We start from the raw sequence: 24,070 nt of genomic DNA, 5'->3' as shown, positions 1-24,070 counted from the left end.
ACCATCGTCCCACTTAAGCTACCACTGACTTGAGAACACAGATACCTCTCGTGGCAGCAAGTTTATACTAGAGATTAAAAACACTCTTAAGTTTGCTTCCTACACAATTTACATTTCTAGCATTTTTCCTATGTTGCTCCGTTGCTATTAGTACAGTTAAGTCTTCCTTAATGCTTGTTCTGAAATTGTGTGTTTGTAATAGTGTAATGGTTATACCAGGAAACAATTGGAACTTATTGAGAATTTTGCATTTGCTGATGCTCCATTTTATCCCTAAGAAACAGAGAACTGTATCCAGTTGAACAGAATTGCATAGGAATACCCATGCACACACCTCAAATGTCTTCCAGACAAAATATGTTTAATTTCACAAGGCTGTGGTTAGTTTTGTTTATTTTTTTAAGGATTTTGCCATAGTGTGTGTACACTCACCAGAGAGACAGAGAGAGAGAGAGAGATAGTAAGAGGGAAAGTGAAAGTCATGCTTCAGTAGGGGTGGCCATGCTGCAATCCCTTCTCCATTCTTCTCTTGGGATTTTGGGCACACATGAACACATGCCCAGCCTTATTTTCAAACCACCAGATCCAGGAGTCAAACCACGGTCAGCTATGTGGAAGTTCAGTGTTTTAACTACCATACCACCTGCTGACCCCAGGTTGTGGTTTTTAATTCTCTCACATTTGTAAACTTTTTTTTTTTGAGAGAGATTTTTGCCATAGGGTGCGTGCACTTGCCAGCAAGAAAGAGAGACCAAAAGCAAAAAATCACCCCCTAAGGGGGATGGCCACACTGCAATTCCCTCTCTTCCATTCACCTCTCAGGATTTGGGGCACATACACACATATGCCCGGCATGAGTTTTAAGTGGCCAGGTCTGGGCTCGAACCATGTCAACTACATGGGAGTCCAACTACATAACCATTACACCATCTGCTGGTCCCCTTGTAAACTTTCTAAAATTAAAGCAGAACATAAAAAAAAAAAAAAAAAAAAAACCACGCACTCATTCATGATCCCAAATCATGCTATGTGTTCTGGTTCAAAATGCCAAGCACACGTAAAACAGAGTAAATCCAGAAGTGACTTGCTAAATTCAGAAGGGACTGCTTTTGATCTAGTAATGGCTGGGTTAGTGGTTTCAAAAACACTGCTGCAATTTCAAATGCATGAAAGAATTGTCAGCAGTCTAACAGAAGTTAATTAAAGAAGATGGATATACACTGCAGCAAATTTCCAGTTTTGATGAAACAGGTATCTGTTATAAATACATGCCTTGAAGGACTTTCATCTCAGAGGTAGAAAAATATGCCCCAGGATTTAAAGCTGCAAAAGATGGCTTAGCTGTGATGTTCCGTGCCAACATTAAACCAGAAACAATGAACCACACCCATCCATAGCTGTCCCACAACTTTCCATCAGATCTCAGATAATCCCCTTTCCACCTTTCCTTAACAACTCATTCAATGCAGTTCTTCCGAAGCCCACATACACACACTAACATATAGCTTTGATTCAGGCAAAAATGCTATATTTATTACATTTATGTATTCCATAAGCATTTACCATGTGTGAAACTGCTTTTGTTTTCAGTGTATAACTGAAAAGGTTTGTGAATGTTCTGTCTAAAATGTATTTTTTCCATCAATCTGTGATTTTTATTGTGCAATTTTGCATGGCATGATAATTTTTTAGGAACATATATGTTCATTACAGCAGAATGGACTATTCTTGATTATTATCTGGACATGGTTGTTTGTCTTCAAATACTTGAAACATCAGGGGTTAGGAATTTCATATCTAACATGCCCAGAACTAAATTCCTGATCCTTGTCTCATAATCTGTTTTGCCCACAGTCTGTCATCTAAGTTAATAGGTAACTCCATCCTTTTATTTGCTTGGCTAAAAACCCCAGCAGTTATCCCGACTCCACTCTACATCTTACCCCACATCCTGATGGTTTTATCTTCAGAGTGTACTCACCTGCTGACATTCCCACACCCAAGTCACTGGACCACTCTAATAGCCTATGAGCTGGCCTCCTTCCTCCACTTTTGTCTCACCAACATTCCATAACCTAGTCTATTGTCAATCTGAGAGCCAAAGTGCTCCTTTAAACAGAAGTCAAGTCCTGCCATTTGTCCAAGGCCCTTTAGGGGCTTCCCCTTTCATGCCAAATAAGAGCGCTCACAGATCCTGCACTTCCTCTCCGGCGTCTTCTCCACCACTGTCCCTCTGCCTCATGCTATTACAACTGCACTGCTGGGCACTTGTGTCCCTCACACATCCCAGACACAGTTGTTTTCTCCAGGTTTTTTCTCTGGTTGCTCCCCTGCCTAAAATGGGATTCACCCCTGCACCTACACAGCCAACTCTCTCACTCACTTGCCTTCTCCACACATTATTTATACTTGAGCCCCCTCCCCAATTCTCCCAACTCCCTCCCTGCCTTAGTTTACTTGAAAGCATTCTAATGTCCATTTTCCTACATAAGTTTCTTGCTTTATTTACGATTTCTTCACTAGAACATAAAGCCTCTGAAGATCAAAACTTTTGTCTGTTTTATTCACTGTTGTTTCCCCAGCTTCTAAAGCAATGACTGGCATCTAGTGTCTGCTCAATAAATATATGTCGAATACATGAAATAAGGAGTTGGTCTCTCTGCATGAGATAAAATAGAGAAATACCAAGAACCAATGAACAGGAGCTATAAAAAGGTTCAATCTAAAAAATAGTCATTCAGCCACCAAGTGTGTTTCACGAGGGCTGGAAAGTTCTCTGTCATTAGAAATTTGTCTGTGTGTGGTGCGGAGTTTGCTACACCACTAACGGGCATTATGGTGAGAAGACAGGGAGCTTGCATAGCACCCAAGAATAAACAATACCTGAGATCCTCTCCTACAGAGAAAATCTACGATTCCTGCAAAGTGTGGGAAATTTCCCACCATTTACTTTCATGTCTCAGAAAGGACTAGTATAATCCCCATTTTCTTTTCAGTAGCATAGGAAGGAGGTTATGCTATAATGAAAAATACACTCACCCACGTGAGTTCCAAACAATCCACTTACAGACTGTCCGTTCCATCTGCCTCAAAGGGCTATAGGAAGTATTAAATAGGATATTTATGAGAGCACTTTGAAAAAAATAACTCAGTCAATGGAAATAAAATATGAATATGGCAACCAAATTTCCCCAGTGTTTACATCTTTTTTTTTTGAAATGCACAATTTCTTTATGGAAATACTACAGAGTGAATCTCCATCTATAAAGAGTTAAGCTCTAACTATGAATTTTTCCATACCAAAGCTACGCTGGAAAAAAAAGTTAGTTCTTATATGTTGAAAGAGAAAGTTCAATGTGTTACCTACAGAAGAGAAGTTTGCTTTCTTAATTTGTTGCTGTTAGCATAAATAATGTCTCAGGTCATTTAATGTTCTTCAATATGATATGACAATATCAGTCTTGTTAAATTTTATCAAGTTTTGCAAATTTATTTCCACCCCCAAAGAATAATATACATTTGTCTCCATAGAAATAAAACTCTGGAGTGGCACAACAACCAAATGCAACCAAATGCAACGTACAACCAAATGCAACCAAGCCAGGGAAACTTAAGGCCCGAAGAGGAAAGTCCAGAGACATTCACTCTCCTCTCTTTTAGCCTGAGAGGTAATTGAGAAAAAAATTTGTTCCCAAACTTTGCTTTGTTTTCACTGCTTTTTTGGTCTGTCCTCTCTGTGCTCCATTCTCTCATTTACAATTGATCCAGGCAGAGGCACAAAAAAAATCCCAAGACCTTCCACTACAGTCAGCTGACTTCTTGGTGGCAGGTTTCTACCAGGCAAGGGGCTGGAAAAAGGAAACTTGGAGTGCTTGGGAGTAAAGTGGATTTTCCATTTTTCTAATTTTCTAAAATAGAGAACTTGTACCAGCTGGTGCATGGAGGCTAACACAGTTGAAATAACCAACTGTATGATTCAAGTCCTGGAGCTGGCGGCTTGAAAAATCAGGCACACACATGTGTGTACATGCCCAAACGCCAAGGAGGAGAATGGAAGAGAAGGGATTGAGGCATGGCCATTGCCCCCCAGCCATGATTTCTCTTCTCTCTCTCTCTCTCTCTCTCTCTCTCCCCAGCAAGCATGCATGCCCTATTAGAGTGAACAAAAATAATAAAAAATAAGAAAAATCCAGAGATCTGTGGGATAGTCCGCAGCTTGTTCAGTAGCCAGCCTGTGTCTGGGCCTTGCTATTGCACTTAACTCTTTCCTGGCGAAGGAAGTAGTTTCCTTTCTGAAGATGGAGCTGAACTAATGAGCTCTAGTTGTTGTCATGGCACTGTGCGTGATGGCCAGCACAGGCCAGCCAGCTCATTCAGCCGGTTTAGCTGAACATACAGAAAAAAGGCAGGGCCTTTCATCCTCCATGGAGAGAAGATGGAGACCTGCTGACGATGCTGGAAGCTGCCTGTGAGGACAGCCCGGTGGTCATCTGGTTCAGGGTCTGGGGAATGAGTGTCCTTCAAAAGCCGTCCACAGATCAATGGTTTCCTGGGACTGAGAAAATCACCAGGAATCCTGGGTGAGGAGAAGCACCGAGACTACTATTTGCATGCAGTTCAGGGAAGGGAGAAGCTGTTTAAAGGCAAAGATTTTAGCTGCACTGGGGTTTTGGCCTTTTCAGTGGAGCGACCCAAGAGACTGCCTGTCAAAACAGAAGTCTCTTGCTAAAACTCCCTAGCTGAGAAAGCATGGGCAGTCAGGAGGGCTGGGGCTGAGAAGCGGGAGATGCAGGAAGGTTCCATTTAGCACAACCACAGCCAGGGTAACAGGCAGAAGGAGGAAAAAGGAGCAAAAGCAGAGGAAGGAGTAAAGGAACAGATGAGTGGCCTGTGCTTCCAAACGCATTCCCCATGGACAGCGTGCTGTAGTGACACATATTTTGGTTTAATTCATTAATTTGGTTTTACAAATAAGAAAGTGAGTTTCTTTGCATTTCCCCTGATCCCATCCTCCCCGTTCCCTGTTCTCTGGACTCTCTCTACAGTGATTCCCACTGAGAGACTGATATGGAGGAGTGGAGCTGAGAAACTGTAGGATATTCTGCTATTTTTTTGCTCTCTTTCCTTTTTAAAAATCGTGTCAAAGCCCCGGTAATCCTTGATATTCCCTCAGGAGCCGAGTTAAGATTTAATTGTGAAATTTGCATAGTAACTCAGCAAATAAATTCTCCCATCTCTCATAGACCTTTCACTGCAGAGGGCCATTTTAGTTATAAATCACTTATTTCGAGATCTCAACCGCATCAGCATTTTGTACCCCTGAGGAAAGTGAAAAGGGGGAAACGCGATGACATGCAGAGTTAGCGTTTGGCTTTTACTTCTCTGTGTAGGGCAGCATGGAGGTGGGAGCTGGATGAGAGGTGACTACCAAGTGCAGCTTTGTGCCTGCTGCTTCTCTGAGGAAAACCTGCATGGTAACAGCTTGGTCCTCTGACCCACTCCTTGTTCCCTTTCAGCACATGTCCTGCTAGGAAATCCAAGGAGGTAAGCAGAAACTGCACATGGCCTGACAGGTCACATGTTCCTCGCCTGCTTGGGAGCACCAAAATCATTGACAGCTAGAGACATGTGCAGAATGAAACTGGCAAGTGATGGCCCAAGGAGGGGTGCATTCTGATGGCAATATCAAGGTTGCAGAAGACAGTACCTTCCGGGCTCGGCCTAGTCCAACTGGACGTCTGGGGCTCCATTGGGGACTCCATCTAGAGGGGAGGTTGGCTTGGCTTTGTTTTCCTCCCCTTTTCCCTAGGCCGAACACTCTCAATTCTGGACCTTCTCTGGATGTTGTAAATATGATTATTTAATTAAGTCAAATAAAAGCAATTTTGCCAGAGCCAGTTGTCTGTAATAGCTTTGCATGTTTTATCTTAGCATCACGACAAGCCTCCTGCTGCTGCTTGGGTCACGCATGAACATTATATGGATTATAAAAGGCAGTCAGAACACAGGGCATGCCTTTGATCATGGAAAAAAGAAAGGAATATCAGGACAACCAAAAAGAATATAAGAAAGTCTAGAGAAAGCAGACAGAAATGTACATTTGATCATTCTCCTTGGATATTAATATCTTTGCTTAGGTGTTAAAAATGTAAGTGGTGCTGAATGAAGGCCACTGTTGGACCTGCATATTATCTCTTGGTGCCTTCAAACTTTCCAGTCTCCAGGAAAGAAACTCCAGCTACCCTCTTGAGACAAACTACTTATCTGGATCATCAGGAGTTAAACGGCTAATGAACCAAGGTTTGATAATCTTGTTTTAAAAAATACTGCTACTCTTTAAGAAAAAAATTTACAAAGAACAAACAAGGAATTTTATGCAGATAACTTGCATTCACCTAAAAATTTGAAGATTGCTGATCAAACGCACGCCCTGTAGTCATATTTCCTTCAAACAACTTATTTCAGTTCCTTATTTATTCTGTAGCTGATCAAAACATGGTGCCCTAATTTTCAAGTTATGCTTGTCAGCCCCAGGAGATCAGTGGAAATTTGAATTCTGTAGATGAATCAGCAAGTCAGCATCTCTCTGTAGATGCGTATCTCCCCATTGACATACACCAAGTGGTCCTTCAACATAAGAGCCTCCCTTTCTTCTTTCCTACATCGCTCAACTGAGCCAATGAAATGTTCCAGGACTGAATCGAAGCTGCCTTTTTTTCTTCCAACTTTATAACTAAATCAATACTAATTTACCAAGAAAATGTTTGCAAAAGAAAACATAATAAATATGTTATAGCTAGTTAGATAAACAATATGTATTTGAAACAAACATCAGACTTACAAGTGAAATACTAGCAATGTCATATTAGAATCCTGAATGTGAAAAGGTATCATTAGTCATTGTTGTTTTGAAATTTCTGGCTAATGCAATGAAACAAGAAAATATCAATTATGTGTTAATAATAGGAGATAGTGTCAGTCATTACCCTAGAAAATCCAAAATATTGTATCTATATCTAAAATCAGTAATAATAATAAATCTAAGAATAAGTATCAAGATAACAAGAATGTATTTTAAAAAACATTTCATTTATGTTAACAATAAAAGTAAAAAATACCATAAAAATAAGAAAAAATAAACACAGGCTAGAGCAGCAGAGAGGACATCTTTATAAAACCCTGGAGAGTCTCACCATTCCAAATCTCATCCACAGAAGATGAGGATAGGACAGAAAGCCTGAAGATACGAACATTAGCTGGAAGCCAGAATATGTGAAGAAACTTTCGTAAGTTTGTGGGAAAATGGACTTGCAGTCTGAGTTTATTTTGGTGGAAAAAATTTTGAAATCCATCCATAGTTTTTTTAAGTAATAAGCATGTCCCATAAACTTTTTGAAGACTCCCATAGTGAACTTTTCCCCCTTATTCCTATTGCAGCAATTAGGTGTCCCATAGCCAGGACTCAAGTGACATCATCCTTCTATAAGACAGAAAAAGGAATGTATGGATGTTGGTTGCAAAAGAAATCTGTTCTCATGCTGGTAGTCTGAAGGCTTAATCACCACCTCCTTGGTTTATCTAAAGTTCGTTCTTGTGTAGGGCAAGAATTACAGTAGACTGCATCTGCTCAACTTAGTACATGGACAGATAACTTGGGGAAAATGGAACATGAAAGAGGAGGGCAAGATAAGTGACATAGACCATAATACGAAGGAACAAAGAAGTGGAGAAATAAAGAACTATAAAGGAGCAATTGTCCCTCATTACGGTCCTCAAAGAAACTGAGAAGATATTTACACAACGAGAACAAGATGGCATTACAAAGAAACAGAAAAAAATATGATAGGAAAAAATAAAGATGCCATGACAGGAAAAATAATTTGATGGCACAAATGATTTCATAGCATGGTTAAGAGGTTAAGTCCTTTTCACTAAAATAAAAGGAGAAATGAAAGATTATGATGTAAAAGGTAAGTGATGGAGTTGATCATCTCAGAAGATAAAATATGTAAGAGAAATTTCACTATGAGAACAGAAAAAATGAAAAAGGAAGCATGAAAGAAAGAATGCTCAGAGACAGACAGCAGACTGTACAACTTTGTTCTGCAAGGATGACCCACATGGGAAGGCGCTGGGTTCACACCTGGAACCTCCCTGACCATGTCAGACATGTGCGTGCCCATGAGCCAAGGCTGGCTGAGGCCGCAGGCGAATAATGGCATGAAGAGACTAGTGAGGGGTTTTCTCTCTCTTGGGCTCTTTCTCTCTCTGTCACTCTCACTCATGGAAGAAAGAAATGAAACCTAAAAGAAAATAAAAGATACAATGGGGAACTATAAAAAGGCAAGAGTGACCAGGATGACAGGATCCACTCAAAACCCAAACATAGTGTATTCCAGCACATTCACACATTGTCTCATCAGACCTCAAAAATGAAGAGATAATTTCAATAGCTTCCCAAAGTGAAAAAAGCAGGTCACAAAAATGGGAATCAGACCAGCATCTGTTGTCTCACAAGAAACACTGTATACAAAAATATAATGTTCTAAAAGGAATTATATTTAACATAGAATTGTATGTCTGGGGAATTGTCCCTGTATCCTGGCAGAGGATGGATGGGACACTCTTAGAAAAGGTTTAGAATCTAGTATTCTCTGAACTCAGGGACATCAGCACCTCTTGGGTTGGGGACCATCTCAGAAACAAAGTTTTCGTTGTTGTTGTTGATTTGCTATAGGGTGCATGTGCTCACTGGAGAGAGGCCGAGAGGGAGGGAAAGTGAGATAACACCTCCCGAGGAGCATAGCCATATCAGTCGCTTTCCCTCCATTCTCCTCTCAAAATTTTGGGCACACATGTACATGCACCTGGAGTGTTTTTCAAGGCCTGAGGACCAGACCATGCAGTTGGCCATGTGGGATCCACTTCCCTTACTGCCATGTCACTGGCTCGCCCCAGAAACAGTTTGAGTGAAAGATGGCACAATGGTGAGGGTCCCAGTCACTTCTCCAGTGGCACCTGAGATACTGGTAGATAGGATTATGATTTCCAGACAGTAGAAGGAGGATTCGTCTCTAAGAGAATGGAAGAGCCCAAGAGAAAAAAGACAGAAACTAACATTCAGAGTATCACCAAAATAAAGGCAGGGACTCCATCCCATCTCTTTAGAGTGAGGCCAACCACTCAGCATCCCACAGTTTTCAGTGCTTTGCCTTGAAATATGCAAACACACAAGGATCACCAAACATTTGAAGGAAGCTGCAACATGAAAGGAAGACCAAGAGATACAAAATTAAGCAAAGTGAAAGAAGCTTTGACATAAAGACACAAAGAATACACAGAAAAAAAGTAAGAATACTTCCAAAAATATTCTCAGTGAGATAAGAGAAGGCTTTAATAAATAAAATAAGAATAGTGGCTATAAAAAACAATAATAAATTTAGAACAAAAGTGCTTAAGGCATTAAATTGTGATGGCACAAAATTACAAAATGTATCAAAAGAAGATATGAAAAATAAGCTCAGAAAACTTTCCCAGAAAGTAGAATATAAAAAGGCAAAGAGAACCAGCCAGGTGGTGTGGTAGTTAAGGTACTGGATTCCATATAGCCAACTACCTGGATCAAGTTCTAGACATGGCAGCTTGAAAATCATGCCAAAAGCAGGAATTCTGTTGTGATCATATCCTCTGAGGGTGTTTTTTCACTTTGTCTCCCTTTCAGCCTCTCTCTAGCGAGGACAGGCACCATATAGCAGACAAAAAAAAAAAATACAAAGAAGTTATCAGCATAGGAGGATATAAAACCAGAAGATCAATCCAGAGTGTCTAATATTAAATGCTAGGAATTTATAGAGGAAAGTGACAGGAAAAAAAATAAAAAAGGAGAGAGGAGATATAATAAAAAAAAGTTGTTAGAGATTAATTTGTACCTGGAGAAATATCATAAAGAGTCCATTCCTTTAAATTAAAAATACCCTCATCAATTCATATAATTTTTGGTTATTTTGAAATATACACCTGGAAAATAATGAATAATTTCCAGAGTAAGAAGGGAAAACTAGCCACATGCAAAGAGATCAAAGATATGAATAGTAATTGAACTCTCAAAACAACACTGAGACCTAGAAGACATTGAAGAAATTGCTCTAAAGTTTTATAGAAAATGATCTGTAACCTAGGATTCTAATTCAGCCAAATTATTCATTGAGTGGGTGTCATAAAGATATTTTCAAAGGTACAAATCTGTTCAAAGGATCTTAGTATGCTCCTAGAAGTTGTGCTTCACCGAACAAAAAATGAACCAAAAGCAAGGAAGGCACAGGATTATAACCTGGACATTTCCAGGATAAAGATTTAGAGAAGGACAAGTCCAGAGGACAAGTGCACATCAGGCCTAGAGAACCACTGGTCCACACTGGACAAGAAGATTTTCTGAGATAAGTAACTGAACAGATAGATTGATTGATATATATAGAGAAAACTTAACAATTGTGTGGATAGTTTGGTGATTAATTCATGAAAAGGCTAGAGATAAATAAATAAAATTAAATGAATAAGTGACCCTAAGAAAAACAGACATTTACTAGGTTTGACTTTCTGCAGTTGGGTGGTAAACAGGGTTTTATGTGAAGCTCTGATCAGTTCTAGGACCCGGTCTTGAGTTGTGATCCCACCAAAATCCGGTGAAAGATGGAGATTTGTGTACAAGGGGGAAAGATCCCTGGAAACTGCACAGATTTCAAGTATAGAAAGAGGAGCTCAGCACTCAATGGATAGAAAGGCACCAAGGAGAAGGAACTGGTTGTCCCTTTAGTAAAAATGAACAGATAGCCCTTGATGTCGCTAGAGTGGCTTGAGCTGCTACACGAATATGTCTTTAAATTGTAAAATGAGTGTCAGTAAATTCAGAATGTCCTAAATCTGTTTAACAGATGTCTTCTCAAGTATACCTGATCACTCTTTATAAATTAGTAACTCTTATCATTCCTCACACTTCTCATCCTTCTTCATTTTGGCATATACTTAACCACCACCTGATACTGCGTACATTTGTCTTGTTCATTGTGTGTGTTCTTCCACTACAGTCAGGATATAAACATCAGCAGCTCAGAAATTTTGTTTTTACTCACAGTTGAGTTGTTGGGACCTAGAGTAAAACCTAGAATAAACCAAATGCTCAACAAACAGTTGTTAAATAAAGCATATAATATTTGATTTCTCATTAGACATTTTTATTACTTAAAAAGTTGATGTATATTTATTTCAGAGTAATTTTTCAGCTTTATTGAGGCATAATTGACAAATAAAAACGGTGTATTATATACATATATATTGTGAAATGATTGCAAAAATCAAGGTTATTAACATATCCATCACCTCACATGAGGTTACCACTTGTGTGTGTGTGTGTGTGTGTGTGTGTGTGTGTGTGTGTGTGTGTGCATGTGTGTGTGGTGTGCATACGATCTACTTTTTTTATATAAAATGTCAAGTATATTGTACAGTATAGTTTTATTAACTTTAATGCACATGCTGTGCCTTAAATCTCTAAAAGTTATTCAATTTTAACTGAAAGTTTGTGTCCTTAGTATCTTTCTATTTTCTCAAAGTCCCTAGTCCCAGGCCACTACTGTTCTATTAGGTTTTAGATTACACATATAAATAAACACTTTCAATATTTGTGTTTTTTCATCTGGCTTATTTCTCTTAGCATACTGTCTTCTCGTGGTCATCTATGTTGTTACAAACAACAGGATAGCCCTTTTTTTGTTTTGTTTTAGAAGTGTTTGCCCTAGGGTTTGTGCGCTCGATATATATAGAGAGACAGAGACAGTGAGAGAGAAAGTGAGAAATCATCCCTGGGGGGATGGCCACATCACAGCCCCTTCTTCTCCATTCTCCTGAGATATTGGGCACCCACGTACATGCACTCAGCATGATTTTGAAGCCACCGGGTCTAGAACTCAAACTATGGTCAGCCATATGGGAGTTCAGTAACATAACTGCTATGCCATCTGCTGGCCCCATATCCTTCTTCTTTTATGGTTGAATAAGATTCCACTATACATAAACACCACATTAAAAATTGTTTTTTCCATCTGTCAGTGGACATTTAAATTGTTTCCATATTGTGAATAATGCTGCAATGAATATGAGGTGTAGACATCTCTTCAAGATACTGAGTACATTTCCTCTGGATATATACCCAGAAGTGGGATTGCTGGAGCATATGGCAGTTTTATTTTTAATTTTTTGAGAAACCTCCATACTCTTCTATAGTTACTGCACCATTTTACATTCCTACCATCAGTACATAAATGTTCCCTTTCTTCACGCTCTCACCAACACTTGTTACCTCTTCATTTTTTGATCATAGACATTCTAGCATACATGAGGTGACATCTCACTGTGGTTCTGATTGGCATTTTTCTGATGATTAGTGACGTCATCCACATTTTTACATAACTCCTGGCTATTTGCATGTCCTTTATGGAAAAAAAATAAAACCTCTACTTAGGTTCTTTGTCCATTTTTTGATCAAATCATTTGTTTTTGGTTTCTTTTATTTTTTTTTCTATTGAGGTGTGTCACCTCCTTATTATTCTTATTTTTTGCATACTTACCCTTTACTGTAATCTATCTCATTCTGTAGGCTGCCTTTTCGTTTTGTTGATGGTTTCCCTTGCTGTGCAGATTTTCAGTTTGATGTGTTCTCACTTGTTTATTTTTGCTTTGGTTGCCTGTGTTTTTGTGTCATATACAAAAAAGTCATTGCCAAGACATGTCAAGGAGATATTTCCCTATGTTTTCTTCTAGGAGTTTTGAGGTTTTGGGTTTTGAGTTTACTTATGTAAGTGTGCAAGATAGAAATTAATTCTTTTCTTTCCTTTATCAACATCCATCCCACAATCATTTGAAGAGACTGTCTTTTCCCCATTTTACATTCTTGACAACTTTGTCAAAGATTAATTAATTGTATATGTTTGAATTTATTTCTGGACTCTCTCTGTTGTTCTATTGGCCTGTGTGTCTGTTTTTATGCCAGTATTGTACTGTTTCTATTAGTATAACTTCATAATATAGTTTTTAAAAAGTGATCTTCCAACTTTGTTTTTATTTCTCGATATTTATTTGGTTATACAGGGCCATTTTTATTCTCATACAAATTTTAGAATTTTTTTCTATTTTTGTAAAAATATGATTGGAATTTTGATACAAATTGCACTGCATCTTTTTGTTTGTTTGTTTGCTTTCTACTATAGGGTACATGCACTCTCCAGAGAGCCACAGAGAGATAAGGAGAGAGAGGGAGAGAGAGAAAAATGAAATAGTGAGAAATCACCCCTTCAGGGGGCTGGTAACTCCACAATCCACTTCCTCCATTCTCCTCTTGTAAACTTGGGCATGCACACACACACATTCAACGTGTTTTTCAAGCCTCTTAGTCCAAGACTTGAGTTAGCCATGTGGAATCCAGCCACCTTACCTGCCATCCCACCAGCTGGCCTAGGATTGCTTAAAATATATAGATCACTTTGGGTATTATGAACATCTAAAAAGTATTAGTTTTTCCAATCCATGAACTCTGGATGGCTTCCATTTATTTTTATCTGCTTCTATTTGTTTCACTGTTTTATAACTTTGATTTTACAGATCTTTCCACCTCTTCAGTTACAATTATTCCTAAGTATTTTATTTTAATAGATGCTATTATAAGTGGGATTGTTTTCCCAAGTTCTTTCTTGGATGTTTTGTTGTTACTATATAGAAACACAGCTAGTTTTTGTATATTGATTTGTACCCTGAAACTTTAAATTTAGTTATTAGTTCTAACAGCTGTTTTGATGGAATTTTTTTAGGATTTTCTATACATGAGATCAAGTAATCTCCAAACAAAACTTTAACTCCTTCTTTCTCAATTTGGCTGCCTTTTATTTCTTTCTTATCTAATTGCATTGTCTAGGACTTATAGTACCATGTTGAATAGAAGTGGTAAGAGTGGGTATCCTTCATTTGTTTCTGATCCTAGAGAATAAAACCTTTAGTTTTTCACTTTTGAGTATAATGTTGGCTATGGGCTGGTTACAAATGGTTACATATGGTTCTTAGTATCAGCACACTATTTATATGTTTACTCGAGCTTTCATTATGAAACAGTGTTGAATTTATCAAATTCTTTTTGTATCTTAAGATAATCTTGGGGGGGGGCGGTTGAGAGATTTTTGCTATAGGGCGTGTGTGCTTACTAGAGAGACAGAGACAGAAAGCAAGAAATCACCCCTCCCCGCCCAGGAGTGACAGCCATACTCTAATTCCTTCTCCTCCATCCACTTTTCAGATTTGGGGTATGCACACACACACTCCCTGTGTGAATTTTAAGCCACAGGGTTTGGGACTCAAGCCATAGTCAGCTATATGGGAGTCCAGTGACATAACCATTACACAATCCTCTGGTCTCCAATTTTAATTTCTGATTTTCAGTTTTCGCTGTCTTTTTCTTAGCCCAGCAAAGAACTTGTCAATTTTGTTTAGCTTTTCATAAAAACAACTCTTAATTTTGCTGATTTTTTCTATTGTATTTCCAGTCTCTATTTTATTTATTTCTGCCAAATCTTTATTATTTCTTTCCTGCAGGCAGCTTTACTTTATTTTTTTCTCCTTTTTTTTCTAATTACTTGAGATGTAAAGTTAGGTTGTTTATTTGAGATCTTTCTTTTCCTTAAGTAGACATTTGTTGTAAACTTCTTAGAAGTGCTTTTGCTCCTCCCCGTAAGTTTTGGTACATTGTTTTCAGTTTTAATTGTCTCCAAATATATTTTGATTTCTCTTTTTATTTCTCCTCTGATTCACTGATTGTTAGAAATAGGTTATTTAACTTTCATGTATTTGTGAATTTTCCAAGTCTCCTGTTATTGGTTTATAATATATACCATTGTGATCAGAAAAGATACTTCATATGATTTTTTATTAAGTTTGTTTTGACTTGAAGTCTAACATATCTATATTTAATGTGTACTTTATAAATTATTACATAAAATTATATTATTAACTTTTGAAATTTGCTATAGGGTGTGTGTGCTCACCAGAAAGAGAGAGAGAGGGAAAGTGAGAGTCTAGGCCCAGCAGCTAGCATAATGGCTATGTCGCTGGACTCCCATGTAGTTGACTGTGGTTTGCGTCCCGGACCCAGTGGCTTAAAACTCACACCGGGCGCATGTGCGTCCGTGTCCAAGATCCCGAGAGGAGAATGGAGGAGAAGGGTTTGCGGCATGGCCATCCCCCCAGGGGGTGATTTCTCGCTTTCTGTCTCTCTGTCTCTCTGTGTCTGTCTGGCGAGCGCATGCACCCTATAGCAAAAACCTCTCAAAAAAAAAAAAAGAATGAAAAGAGAAAGTAACCCCGTGGGGATTTTGTCATATCAAAATCCCTTCTCCTCCATGCTTCTCTTATGTTTTGGGGGACACATGCACACATGTCTATGTGTTTTTCAAGCCAACCTGGGATCTGCGACTCAAACACCCAAGTCAGCCAGGTGAGATCCAGCCCCTTTAACACCATGCCACCAACTGTTCCTACATTACTAATTTTTATTTCTAGAGCATTTTTTTTTTGCTTCTAAAATGAGAAGGAGAAATCTACGATTACAATTTGACATTCCTTATCTGAGTTCCCATATGACATGGTAGAAAGCCACTGAATTCAAAATCTCATAGGACTCCAATTCTGTGAGATGTCTGCCTTTCCAGCAAAAATAGTTTAGTGTGTAAACATTTAGAAAACAGTAAGTCTCAACTCAGAAGTATGACTTTTATTATAAATGGAACTCATTTAGCAAATTATGTCAAAGAGCAAACAAAAAAAAATCTAAGAACAAGAATTAATAATATCTTCTTATGTCAGTCTAGTATATTGAATAATATTTGCTAAATTTATAAGACCCTAACTTTTTCCTTAAAGACCAAAACTGAGCAGACAAAGAAAATTCAATGTAAACATATTGGACTGATGTTGGGGAAATAAGAAGACTCCTGAATAGCAGAAATCCAATCAGCTAACTGAAGTGGAGTTAGACCTACTTGCATATTTCTTAGGGAGGGCAATTCTTCTTGAAGTAATTTTCACCCCTGGACCCCAAGATAAATTGAGCAGGAAAGCCAGGTCAGAATGCATGCAAATTTGGGGTACACACTTGATTATGAACGTGAGATTGGTTGACTTAAGCAATTCTGTTTTAATAGTTCACTAATTAGGTAGGGGACAGCTCTGATTGTGATGAGATTGTCCCACTCTATCTCAGATTTCCTAGGAGACACATTAATTAAAGCAATTCTCTTTCCTCATGAACTGAAACTTTACAAAGGCTAAGTGTGCCTCCCCCACCCTCCTCCTGTCACGCAGTCAACTCTGTACCTCCCTCTTGAGAAAAAAGAGTGACAGCAAATAAATAAATAAATAAATAAGAGCCAGAAATAGCATTGCAATCCTGGTAAGGGCTGTCTGAACATTTTTAGAAAATTCCAAACAGTACAGATACAATAAATCACCAATGGCTCAGAAAGACAAGACATGACAGATCTTGCTGTAACCACAGGGAGAGAAATACCACTGAACAAATACTTTCTAAATGGAAATGTATAAAGTCCTATGCAAATGAAAGAGCCAAAGTGCCACATGATAAACAGGTAGAAGAAAAATTCAAAGTAGGTACATATCATCCTTTATATATCTACTCAGATCATTATTCAGACTAAGGGGCTGTAGCATGTCTTTGTGAAGAAACAGTAACAAACATTAAAGAACTCCATATGGCTATTGGTTGAGAGTCTAATGCACATAATGGCACAGGATACCAGATGTGTCTTCTGTCATCAACTCTTCTACATCATGAGAAGAAACATGGAATCAGGCTAGAACTATTTCCCCTTCTTCTCTTCCACACTTTTCGTCTATTACCATTGACACACTCATACAAATATACTCACACACCTAAATGTTGCAATTTGATGAAGAGAGCCTCCACTCTGAAATGATATCAATCTGGGCTTAAATATCCTTTTGATTAACCTATAATTTCTTTAGTAGCTTTTGGTCATACTGTCTTCATATTTAAACTGTAAATGATAATACAGACTTTCAGGCTTTTCGTTTTTGTTTCTGTCTTTACTTTGTTTGCTATAAGCATGTTTTTCAAGACACTGGGTACAGTCATTGAACTACAAAGTTATCCATGTGTGATCCAGCCACCTTAGCCACCATATTAAGTGGCTGGTCCAAGATTTTCAGGTTTTTAAGTCAATCAGACAATGTAAAGCTCTTAAAATACTGCTCACTATGCAATGGGTTGAGCATATCTAATCAGAAAATCCAAAATTTGAAATGCTCCAAAATCCCAAATTTTTGGAGCACCAACATACCATCACAAGTAGAAAACTCCATTGACCTTATGTGATGAATTGTAGTTTAAATGTTACAATACAAAAATATTTTGTAAAATTACCTTCAGACTTGAGCGGAGTTTACTGACGATCTCCATCACTCTTCCAGTAATTTTCCCTGAAACCATATCATCCTTCTTGTCATGGATTTGGGGTCATCTCAGTTCTAGAGTTGTCAAGGGACAGTGGTGCACTTAGAACAAAGAGCTTTTGAAGGAAATCCAGGAAATTCATGTGACAGATTACCAGGATTCAAGTTAGAAGGCATGAGTCTACTCTTTGTTATATTTTTGCAGTGATTTATACATTCAATCCCGTAATTTGTCTAATCCTTCTTTCTTTCTTAGTAAAATGAAGTGAATTGTTCTATAGACTTGCCTCAGAGAAAGTCATAAGCATGCACAAATACATACCATTTTACCTTATTTTAATAGAGAGCTCAGAAGGAATAAAGATGGACGTATGCATAAAAATGCAACATTGGTTATTGTTGTTGTCTCACGTGCTGGAGACCACAGTGTTACACAGGCAAGCCACAGCCTGCTCTTGAATCTGTAGGATCTAAGAAGTGGGACGCACCGGCTCTTTTTTTTGTACAGTGAGGGTAAGCATTCAGGCATACCACAGTAAGCTGACATAATGAGAGAATTGGTCTCACCAGGAATGTTGTGAGGCTCCCCTGGTTGGAGAAAACAGGAATCAGAATCGAAAGACGCTTTGATTTGAATGTGTGTCCCCAACTTTCATGTATTGGAAACTTAATCCCCGAATTTAGATATTGATGGTATTTGGAGGTGGGACCCTTGGGAGGTAACTAGCCTTAGATAAGGTCATCAGAGAGGGGCCCCTATGATGGGATTGGTGGCTTCATAAGAGGCAGAGGGCTGAGCTGGCACAGGTTCACTCTGTCTTGCCATGTGATGCCCTCTGCTGTGTTATGGTGAAGCAAGAAGGCCCATACCAGATGCCAGCCTGTCAATGTTGGACTTCCCAACTGTGAGCCAACTAAACCTCTGTTCTTCAGAAATTATTCCATCTATGATATTCAGTTATAGCAAAAGAAAAAGACTAAAATAATCAATTTTTCTTGGCCTGCCCCTACATAATAATACATTCTTCTCTCCAGTTCTTTCTAAAATAGGGAGAAGTATGTGAAAGGGGAAACCTTAAGAGAAGGTCTAAGGGGTTTCCCATTTAATCTAAACCAATTTTCCCACCCCTGCTGTTCACTGGGATTAGCAGGCCACACATTTGTGTCTGTTTCTGTGCTGAACTGATTTCTCACTGGAAATGTCTTTTGGCTCCAATTCAAATTCATTTTAATGCCTAGAAATAGATATTACTTGTTATAAAGTCATGCCAAGATTGTTTCCAGCCTAAACATTTTTTCTAAACCCAGGGACCCATGTTTGGGATGTCTTTAGATAAAAAGTGACAAAGATTAAGGAAATACAGGCCTGATGCTGCAGAATTTAAAATTGTATAGACACAATTTTTCAGAAACCTTTTTTAAGGTATAGTAAATCCAACTTTCTAAATGCCCCAGGCTGACTTTATCTCTAAATATCTTTGGGGAAAGTGTGATGTCTATTAATCCACTTTTCTGCTTCCTTAGCTCAAGACTTAGGAACACATAAACAACCCCCTTGGAAGCCTGTTAGAAGACAGGAATTTCCCAGCCTCTACTTCAATAATTGGGGAGGCATCTAAGTGTGTGGGGATACTAACTGTGATAGTATAATGCTAGAGCAAGAAACGTTTCCTATAATAAAGACGTACTTATCTTTGTATTACAGAGATTGTGACTATTTAGTATAGAAAATGTTCTAAAAAAGGGCTTTTAAACAAGATGATAAAGGAAAAATGAGTGCACAAAATAAATGTGTTCTCTTCAAAGATTTTTGTGACTTTTTGGTGACTATATAAGAAAAAATGGAAATTTTCATGGATTTTTGGAACTGGTTAAGAATCAGAAATTACGGAGCAGAAATCAATGGCCATTTCTCAGCCTCAGACCAAGTTAAGAATCTGATTACAGTTAATCCTATGTTGCTATTTTCTTCCATGTATTTATTAACAACCTGGAAGTGCAAAATGTGCTGATAAAAATAATTACACAGTCTTTCAAGACTCAGAGAAATTGTGAGGAGGGCAGAAATTAGTCACAAAGATGGTCAAGGAAAGGAATTCAGCTTAGCTAAGGAAAAGCAGCACCCCACTGGGAATCATCTCCAATAATCTCTGCAAAATTTCTTAAAGTGAATAGGGGATGCTGAAGGGGTGCTGTTACATGTAGCAAAAGCAGAGTCTTCTTGATTATTAGCACCAAATTCAGTTTTGGCCAGACTGGTTTAAATGAGACACAGCAGAATTCAGAGCTGAGTGGAAAAAGATGACCTAAGTAATAACAGAAATGCTATCCTGGGAAGGGATGTTAACACGTAAGTTCAGCACAGTATACCTTGACTCCAAAACTGGACTGAATAATCGGAAGCAATTGTCCACCCTAGCACACCCTACATGACTCATTGCAGGTATAGCCATTAAGAAATATTCTCTCTCTGAACTGCATCCGCAAAACTGATTGATCCAGAGTGCCTCAATTAGCAATCGGTAAAGAGATTCTTATCTATTAATGACTAGCCATCAGCAGGGAGGAGAAAGGGTTAAATGCTAACTGATGCAGACTTCCCCTGGATTTTCATCCTTCCCTTCCTCTGCTTACACACCTTTGGGAAGTCACAGAATCTCCCAAGGAGGCTCTGGTCAAGCATTCTTCATTCCTACCCACCACATAGTCTATAGTCCTTTTAAATTGAGTGCTTGACTCTCTGACTTTCTGACTAGCAGGACTGGACTGTGTTGTTGTTTTTCTCTCTTTTTTTGGTGTTTGTTTTGTTTTGTTTTAAGAGAACAAATACAGAGAAACTATAGATACAGAAGTAGATTTCATCACCAGGCAGCACATGTGTAGCAAAATCACTGTCATAATACAAATAATTAAATGAGCAAATTTCCTTCAAATTCAGATGCAGAAATTCAGCCTAAACAATTGGTACTTGTGAGTCATGCATTTCCCTGAGAGATGGACACAATGACAGTACATACATTATTGATGAAAATATTGAAATAACACCAAGAGCACTATATACACCAAGACTATAACTTTTTATTTTTTAAATATTCCACATTATCCATAGCAATTTACCCCTTTGATTTTAAGAAAAAGAAAAACAAAAGCTTCAATTCATGAAAATGATTTTAAACTGAAATAATTTTTTTTTCTAAAAATATTTTAGCCATCTCAAATTCTTAAAGGGAATAGAATTTTAATTTTCAAAAGCCAGTAAAACAAACAAACTTGAGCTAGTCCTGTGGCACAGCAGTTAAGAGAGCCAGATTTCACACGTAGTTAAAAATCCCAGCCCCAGCATCTTGAAAACCATGCTGGATATATGTGCATGCTGCCCAAAATCCTGACAGGAAGGAAGAATGGAAGAAAAAGATTGCGGTGTGAGCACACCCCATTGTGGGTTCTCTCTCTCCCTCCATCTCTCTTGCATGAGCTCATACACCCTTCGGCAAGAGAACAAAGAAATGAAAGACTCTTCGGCATTTTCTTTCCAGCCCCTCTGCCACACAAAGCCAATCTCTTGCTAATTCTCTAATGTACTCCACGTATTCCATTTCCAGCCACTGAACCATAGGGATATATGGATCTGGGGAGAATCTCATACCATCAACACGTGGAAAATTAGATTTAAAACTTTATTCACGAATAAGTACTCACTGAGTACCTGTCTGGTGCTTTGCCAGCCAATGACTGAGGATGAGAAGCACCTAATTCCAGAAAGAAAAAGGGTATTATGCAGAGAAGTGTTTGGTGATCAAAAATAAAAGGAGTTGAAGAATTGCCAGAAATTATGTCGTGAAAAGCAATAAAAGGAGGAGTAGAGCCATTAGAGCTGCAAAATCTGAGTTTGGAGGTACCAAGAAATCTGTCCAAAGGTCATACACAAACCTATGAGAGCTCTGGGCTACTAACCCAACTTAGTCAACCCCAAAATGAGTGTTTCTGACTAATTAAGAGTTTTCCATTTCATGGAATGCTGATAGACTTTCTTTCTGAGAACCTTGCTTTAGTCATGGAGACATGAAGCTATGTACTTCCTGGGCTGCAAAGGAAGACACTGGCTGATTCTAGTACAAGCCATCATTTCATGACTGTCTATTATGAGTGAAGTGCTATGGTAAATCCTGGGCAGCAACAGCAAATCCAAGTGAAAAGAACTGACAATCAAGCATGCTGCATACTGAACAGTTGTGATCACTAAATATCTGTTGAATTAATGCATAACAAAATAGATAAATGCCCAAATAAATATAAATGCTGTTATTCTTAGACTTTAAGTTTCCTGGACTATTAACTTATCTACATGACAGAATGACCACTGCCATTATTGAAGAAGCAAGCTGCAAAGGAAAAAAATTGGAGGATCCCTTCAACCTCTCTCTCTCTCTCTCTCTCTCACACACACACACACACACACGGCAGCAGCACAAAGGTGCTCATTGATTCCCTTAGACATAAGCCCTGCCCTCGACTTGGCAAACTGCCTTTTTTGCCCAACCCACAGGATTGAGAATCTGAAGCGAAGTGGAAAATAAGGGCTGAAATAAAGCCATATTTGGGCACAAACCCTGAGAGATGAAAAGAAGAGAGGAAGTGCAGGCACAATTAGAGTATTAGATGTGGAGTGCTATCGGAACAGCGAGCTGCAACCTGTCAGCAGCCCACAAACGCAGACCAGGTGTTCAGCGTTTCTTATCCCACAGACCCACCCCCTACCCTGCTACCCCCACATACACACACTCTGCTAGACTCCGACGACTGAGACACCCTCCAAGTCTCTCAATGTGTTTGGGTGGGATTATTTCCCACAGCTGACAGACAGGCATTGTGCTTCTGCTCCAGCTCTGTCATGAGGAAAGATCAAGGAGAGGCTCACATTCATTCCTCGCCACTTCCATGGCCTTGACTGTAATCATTTTTTTCCTACAAAATAACCTCAACTGAGTGAGCAAGAGAATGATGCCTTCTCATTTCGGGCAAGAAAGATGCTCTCGGGGTAAATTGGAAGTGTTCAAGGTTGTTGGGGGAAATGTCGTATTCATCCTGGCAAAGCATTCCATTGTCGACAGGCGGCCGGGAAAGAGAGATGAAGAGGGAAGGGAAGAGAGGAGAGGCCGCAGCCCCTGGGCAGTGGGCTGTCTGCAAGACAGAGGGAGGCGCCTTCTACTAACGGGAGATCTGGGAAGAAGGTTCTGAGAATTCTGCCGCCCGGTGCTGACAGCCCTTGGCGTATTTTCAGCAAGAGGTACATTAACAAATAAGGAAAAGCATCCCCCTGGGCCTCTAATAACATTTATTTCATGCATCATTTCCTCGGAGGAATAGTAGGCTGTGTGTTTTTTATTCCTGGTGTGTCCTGTCTGAGAAATAATAGCCGAGCTCACCTGTTTACTTCTGTGTATTTTACAACCCTCCTTTGGCTTCGTCTTTCCCGGCTCTGGCACTTCTTCAGTGTAGTCCACTCTATGTAGGTCTAAATAAAGGAGATACAAATGCTAATGCGCAGGCAGGAATCATGGGATCTGTGGTGTCTTGGGCAAGAGAGCCCACATCTTGTGTGGAAGGAGACAGAGTGAGAATCCAGAATAAATAAATCTAATGGCCTATGCAGTGTAAACCAAACTCAGAAGAAGTAAAACCGAGAGAGCTTCCCAAGCCTCCAACAGTGCTTTCAGTTGTAGATATTTGCCAGGTCCTCTGGGCTCTCCTCATTGGCCAGAGTTAGCCCGAGTCTCACTGTGTACTCCCACACTCAGCCACACAGAGCACCTGGCAACTCTGTTCTTCTTGGGACTATGCTAAAGCCACCATGCCCTGGAGGCCCATGTCTGGAGGTTATGGAGTAGCTCCAAGTTTTGAGCTCCTGCTTCCTCACTGGCCTGTGAAGCCCATCAGCACTGAAATCCCCATGAACTGCAACAGGGTTCATATTGGAGAGAAAATGGGGAAAGGTGATCTGACCATGTAATCCAAGCTGCAACACTTAGCACCACGATAAAGTAAGTCACCATCAGATACCTTGCCAGACTGGGCAGGGGAAGATCCTAATGACCCCAAAGGATAGACCTCACCTAACTCCTCATTCCCCAGGGAAGAAGAAAGCTAGGTACCACACCAGCTTCAGGCTGAGAGCCCCAAACTACAGGAACAACCAAGAAAAATGGTTGTGATAAAATGTTAAATGAAAAACAGCATATAGAATTGTGTCTACATTATGCTATAACCACATAAAACTGTATTCATTTGGTAGGAAGATATAGAAGGTAAAACAATGAAAATGGTCATTTACTGAAATGGTGAATCACAGGTGAAGTTTTTATTTCATTTCAATTTTCATTAACATATTATATGTTATTCGTGCGACATGGAAAAAATCTAAATGTCTGATCATGCTGAGCACTGTTAGTTCCATTTCCTCAAAGCCTACAAACCAACTCATGCAACCTTAGTCTTGCCATTCTAGGTACAGATAGAAGCAACTTTGGGTCTTCTCGCATTCCTG

This window comes from Tupaia chinensis, unplaced genomic scaffold (assembly GCF_000334495.1).
Source record: "Tupaia chinensis unplaced genomic scaffold, TupChi_1.0 Scaffold000014_1, whole genome shotgun sequence".
NCBI classification, from domain to species: domain Eukaryota; kingdom Metazoa; phylum Chordata; class Mammalia; order Scandentia; family Tupaiidae; genus Tupaia; species Tupaia belangeri.
The sequence above is the reverse complement of the archived record's forward strand: the minus strand, read 5'-3'. Positions refer to the sequence as shown.